Source organism: Pituophis catenifer, unplaced genomic scaffold (genome assembly GCF_029215685.1).
Source record: "Pituophis catenifer annectens isolate HBS135680 unplaced genomic scaffold, rPitCat1.0.hap2 SCAF_8, whole genome shotgun sequence".
NCBI lineage: Eukaryota > Metazoa > Chordata > Lepidosauria > Squamata > Colubridae > Pituophis > Pituophis catenifer.
Window position 1 is genome coordinate 28,545,911 of NW_027256888.1, and position 6,822 is coordinate 28,552,732.

Sequence of the window (6,822 nt, forward strand, 5' to 3'; positions counted from 1 at the left end):
CATCAAGGGCATCATTGGGGTGGTTCGGGGTGGAGATGTACAGCTGAGTATCATCAGCATACTGATGGAATCTCACCCCGAAACCACGAATGATCTCGCCCAGTGGCTTCACATAAATGTTGAACAGAAGGGGTGAGAGGACTGACCCTTGCGGCACCCTGCATACAAGGCGCCTCGGGGTCGACCTCTGCCCCCCTGCCAACACAAACTGCACAAGGTCGGAGAGGAAGGAGGAGAACCATCGCAACTCAGTGCCCCCCACTGCCAACTCCTCCAACTGTTGCAGCATGAGACCATGGTCGATGGTATCAAAAGCCGCTGAGACATCTAATAGGACCAGGACAGAGGAGCAACCCCTGTCCCGAGCCCTCCAGAGATCATCGACCAATGCGACCAATGCCGTTTCAATGCTGTGCCCTGGCCTGAAGCCCGACTGGAGTGGGTCTAGATAATCGGCTTCATCCAGGTACTGGGGAAGTTGTCGCGCCACCACACTCTCAACAACCTTCGCAACGAAGCGAAGGTTGGAGACTGGGCGATAATTCGCTAATACAGTCGGGTCCAGGGAAGGCTTCTTGAGGAGAGGCCTCACCACCGCCTCTTTCAAAGAGGATGATCTGTCCCCGTCCACACACACACACAAACACAGCCAGCCGAGGGTTAAGGAAGCACTTGGAACACACCCAGGTCTTTATCTCCAACTTGGCAGCGATATACACACCGTCTGCCAAGTGCTTTATTTCCACAGAAACAGAAAGATAATATACTCAGCGTCCAAAAGTCCAACAACAATAAATATCCCTCTCAGCAGTTCCGGACGAGGCTTTAGTGACTATCCAAGGTTTATTTTTGTTCGTCACAAGGATCACTGGCCACCACCCTCTATTATATAGTCTCTGGGGTGTGGTCCAGTGACTCAGTTCTAATCCCTAGCACGCCTCCTGAGCTGCTGCAATCGTTTATCACGCCTTCGGAGGCGTGCGTCCAGGAATGATGTCTCTCCCTCACTCTCATCCGAGCCACCTGTCTCCCTGTTAATCTCCTCTCCCTCGGCCGGCACCTGAGACAGTGCCAGAGGGGAGGGGCCTGGAGAGGGAGGCCTGGCTGACTCCTCTTCCTCATGCTCGGAGCTTTCTTCCTCCGATGGGACAGGCTCAGAGGGCGGGGCCACAACAGAGGGGGGAAGTAACCCTCACTCAAAGAAGCATTAATAATCCCCTGGAGCCAGCCTCATGTAACCTCCCGGGAGGCCAGCACCAACCAGGAGGGACACAGATCCAATAAACATGTGGCAGCACTAAGCCTCCCCAGAATCCTGTCCATGTCCTCAGGAGTCACAGGGTCAAACCCCTCCCAGATAACATTCTCAAGATTCCCCTCCATCAGTCCATCCGGATCTACCCGGATGGGTAGACAAAATAAAGAAATAAAGGGGACACAAATCAAAAAAGAAGAGTATAAATTACAAGCATTTGGTAATGATTTAATGTTTATACTAAAAGAATTAGAGGTAGGACCCAAATTAATAGAACAAATAGAGGAATATGGAGAAGTGGCAGGACTGAAAATTAATAAAGATAAAACAAAGATATTGGTGAAAAATATTACAGAGAAACAGAAAAGAGAATTAATGGAGAAACTAGATATTCAGATTACTAAAAAAGTAAGATATTTGGGAATACAATTAACAGCAAAATGTGCAACGATTAAAGAAGATAATTATTACAAATTGAAAAATCAGATTGAAACAGATTTGGGAAAATGGGGGAGATTGCAACTATCATTAATGGGAAGAATAGCAGTAATTAAGATGAATATATTACCTAGGCTGCTGTTCTTATTTCAGACAATACCAATAAAAGTGGAAAAGAAATATTTTGAAAATTTGAATAAAATGATATTGAAATTTATATGACAGGGGAAAAAAGTGAGAATTAGCATGAAAATGTTACAGGATGCAAGATTAAGAGGAGGTTTTGAATTACCAAATTGGGAACTATATTATCAGGCAGCAGCATTATCTTGGTTAAAAGAATGGATTGTGTTGAGAAATATAAGACTATTAACTTTGGAGGGACATGATTTACAACTGGGTTGGCACGCTTTTTTATGGTATGGGAAGAATAAGATGCATAGTTATTTTCAAAGACATTATGTGAGGAATGCATTATTATTAGTATGGGAAAGAATTAGAGAAAAACATTATTTGAAAATACCAATATGGCTTTCAACAATGGAAGCATTTGTACATCCAAATATTATGAATATGAGAAATATTATAAGATATAAAGATATCTTATCAGCAACAGGGGAATTGAAAATGAAACAAGAATTAGAGGAACAAGGGATTGAAATGGAGTGGTATACCCAGCTGCAAATACAATCAAGATATGAAAAAGATGCAAAATTATATGGTTTTTATTTGGAAATGACAATGTTGGATGAGATACTCACAGGAACTGAGGAAAAAATGATTAGAAGATTGTATGGTTATTTACTGGAAATGAAATTGGAAGAAGAACAAGTTAAAGGAACAATGATAGCATGGGCAAAAAAATTTGGCTATACGATTGAGTTAGATAAATGGGAACAACTATGGGAAAGAAATTATAAATTAACAATGGCCACAGCATATAAAGAGAACTTGTATAAAATGTTCTATAGATGGCACATGCCACCAGAGAGATTGGCAAAAAGATAAATCACCTAAATGTTGGAAATGCCATCAGATATCAGGATCATATTATCATATGTGGTGGTCATGTCCAGAAGCAAGAAAATACTGGGCAAGAATTAGAATATGGTTAGAGAAGATGATACAGCAACATATTGATTTAAAACCAGAACTGTTCCTGTTGGGTATTTTTTCAGAGAAGTATAGTAAAGAACATATATATTTGATAATACATGAATGTATTTGCACAAAAGTGGAAAGCAGAAAAAAACCCTACAAAGGGAGAAGTAATTAAGAAAATATTGGAATGTGCAGAAATGAATTGGTTGACATTGGCAATTAAAGGGAAAACAACTGGAGTATTACAACATTTGGGGGAAATTTTATCAATGGATAGAAAGTGAGTATAGACAATAAACATGGTAAGAACTTTGAGATGAATATGTTGTAGTATGTTAAAATTAAATGAAAAAAAGGGAAGATAAATATATGTTAAGAAATGATGATAAACTTTGAAGATGATGGCACAAAAGTTATACCGAGATGATACTGTACATGGATTAATTAATAATGTACAGGAATATTAGAAGAAGAAGAATTGTAAAGTAAAAAAGAAATTTGAAATGAAGATGTATGTAAATAGAAATCGGGTCTGCTCGAATACCATCTTAGATTGAATTAAAAAAAGAAACAAGGGAACAGGAAAGAGGGGAGGAGTAGAGAGGGAATAGTAGGGGAGTTAGGAGGTGAGAAGAGGAGAGAAGAGAAGAGAGAGAAGAGGAGAAGAGAAGAGAAGAGAAGAGAAGAGAAGAGAAGAGAAGAGAAGAGAAGAGAAGAATGTGAAAAGAGAGGAAGAAGGAAGAGGAAAGAAGAGTAGGAGAGAGGGTAAGAAGGGGAGGAAGAATAGAGGAGAGGGGAAAGAGGAGAGGAAATAGAAAAGGAAAGGAGAGGAGGAATGAGGAAAGTAGAAAGAAAAGAGGAGAAAAAAGGGAAGAGAAAAAGGAAAGGTTGTAGTAAAACAAAGGAAGGAAATGGTAAAAGAGCAGACCCAAACAATTCATTAATTAGCTAATAGAAATTAAAGAATAAGATAAACGAACGATGGATAAGGATGGATAAAAGACTGTACATTTAAATATGTTGATGAAAAATTAAAAAAAAATTAAAAAAAAAGAGTGAATAATTTCATTCAGTATTTATTTTATTCTTCCTGCCATAAAAATCTTGTAGCCTGCATTCAAAAGTGAAATTGGCCTGTAGTTTTGAATTTGGTTTGGGTCGGTACCTTCTTTCATAATCATTGTGATATATGCTTCTCTCCATGAAACGGATTTTTGCTTCTAACAAAACCTCGTTAATACAGTTCTAAAAGAATGGGATCTAATAGCTCCCCCATGTTTTTGTAAAATTCTCCTGGTAAACCTTCTGGTCCCGGGGTCTTATTATTTTTTTGTTTTTGAATCTCTTCTTTTAGCTCTGTCAATGTTATTTCCCTATTTAGCAGCGTTCTCTTATCTTCCTCTATGATGGGCATCTTTTTCTTTTTTATATAGTCATTTATTTTTTCTATCTCAGTTTCCTCCTGTGTATATAAGTTCTCAAAATATTTTAATGCAATCCTTTTAATTTCTTCTTCCTTATTTTGTAAATCCCCTACCTCGTCCTGCAGTTGATATATTATTCTACTTTCCTTTCCTTTTCTTAATTTGTATGATAACCACCTCCCTAGCTTATTTGCATTCTCAAATTGGTAATGTTGCGCATATTTAATGTTTTTAACATGTTCTGCTTGTTCTATTAGGTTTAATTTATGTTTTACTAATGTTTATTCTTCAATTATTTATTTATTTTTATTTATTTATTTCCAAAAATTTATATGCCGCCCTTCTCCCTAAGGACTCAGGGCGGCGAACACAGGTTAAAACATACAATAATAAAAGGTAACGTAGTTAAAACAACAACAATAAAATAATAAAACCCAAAGATCAGGGTCAGCCCATTAGTTGTACATCACCTGGTCTTATTTGAATTTTTTTCCTAGCTGTTCTAATTCTTTTACTAATATATCCTGTTGTTTCCATTTTTCCTTGTTTCTTTTTGCCATATATGCTACAGTTATCCCTCTTGTGTATGCTTTTATTGTCCCATAGATTCTGCAAATGGATATTAAACCCACAGATACTACAAGAGAAGGAATACATACAAAAGATTAATCAGGAACTGACCATATTTCTAGAGGTAAATAATAAACAACACACTTCTTTGCAGAATTCTCTTCTTCTTTTTTATTTTGTATTTCCCCAAGTCAATTTAGAATCCAAATCCAAATTCCAAAATCCATTTTTTCTTTCTTTTTTCTTTTTTTAAAAAATCTTCTATTACAGGGCTAATTTTAAGTTTCTCTTTGTTCTTTCTTCAACGATCAACAGGGATTTTTTTTACATTCTTCCCAATCCTCTTCACACCTATTATGGGTTTTTGTTTCTTCTAATTTTTTAATTATCTCCACACATTTTAGTCCAAAAATCAATTTTCTTTTCGGGCTTTGCCACTTTAAACTTCCGCTTTACTCTTCTTCCTTCATTGCCCCCACGCCCATTAGCTACTGTTATTTCACTGGGGCACCTTTAACAAATTTAAAAATCTTCCTTTTTTGCCTATGAGCTGGCAATCACTCACCCGGCTTCAGTACTCCATTCAAATCACCGCTCCTGCTCAAAACTTGGTCCGGTTGCCCCAGCTTAATGATGGCCACAATGGCTGCCACCCCCACTGCCAAGTCGAAGAGTTTCCTCTGACCTCCAAGGAACTTTCCTGTTCCTCTTGGTTGTCTGAGATGCCTCTCCTTCTCCACTGTCCCTACAGGACAGATCTGGTCCGAAGACCCCTCAAAAGCACCTCGTCAGCCCAGGATTTTGCAAGGCTCATCAGAGCCCGCTATTCCCCGACTGTCTCGCCGTGACGCTTCCAGTAGAATCACAACTGGCTCATATTTATGACTCTTGCATTCTCCCCAGTTCAGGTAATCACCATTTGTAACCTTCCCAGATGGTTTCTGACTAGCATGGCAATGGGGGAAGCCAGGTTTGCTTAACAACTGTGGCAAAAAAGGTTGTAAATTTGGGAAAAGCTAATTTAACAACTGCCTTACTTAGTAATAGAAATTTGGGGCTCAATTGTGGTTGTAAATCAAGGACTATCTGTAACACAGAGGGGAACCTAGCACAGAGACTACTGATCACTTCTAACCTAAGACTTACTCCGGGTTTTGGAGTAGCACCTGGGCACCTAGTAGCACTTAGGACAAGACAGGACAGGACAGAACAGAAAATTGGAAGGGACTTTGGAGGTCTTCTAGTCCAACTCCGTGCTTAGGCAGGAAATCCTATACCATTTCAGACGAATGGTTGTCCAATCTCTTCTTAAAAACTTCCAATGTTGGCGCAGTCACAACTTCTGGAGGCAAGTTATTCCACTGATTAATTATCAATTCCAGCAACTTTATATGTTTTTATGTTTTATATTTTACTTTATATTCTTTATATGTTTTAGCCTCCAATCCCCTAATCATCTTTGTTGCTTTCTCTGCACTCTTTCTAGAGTCTCAACATCTTCTTTATATTGTGACGACCAAAACTGGATGCAGTATTCCTAGTGTGTATACCTTAGACGTCACATGATCTTGATTCTATCCCTGTGTTTATGCAGCCTAGAATGTGTTGATTTTTTTTTGGCAGCTGCAGCAGATTGCTGGCTCATATTTAAATGATTGTCCACTAGGACTCCAAGATCCCTCTCACAGTTACTACTATTGAGCATGTGTAGTACACATATACTGTACCTATGCATTTTATTTTTCTTGCCTAAATGTATTAATAGAAGAGATCTGTAGCTCAGGGTTGAACTGTGGGGTCCTTGGGGCTCTCTTAGCTTGATTGTTTCTTACAGACTTTAGATGTATCTTCATATTATCTATGTCAACTTCGAATCAAACCTGGTGGAAGCCATTTTCCTATTCCTCAGTTGCCACACAGAGTGGGGGGTGGGGAAGAAGAATGGAATACTTTGCTGGATACAACACAGATCTTTCTCGTGAGAACCAAGGTCATCTCTACAGGTGTTGGATAGAGCCGGGGCAGAATGCCTGA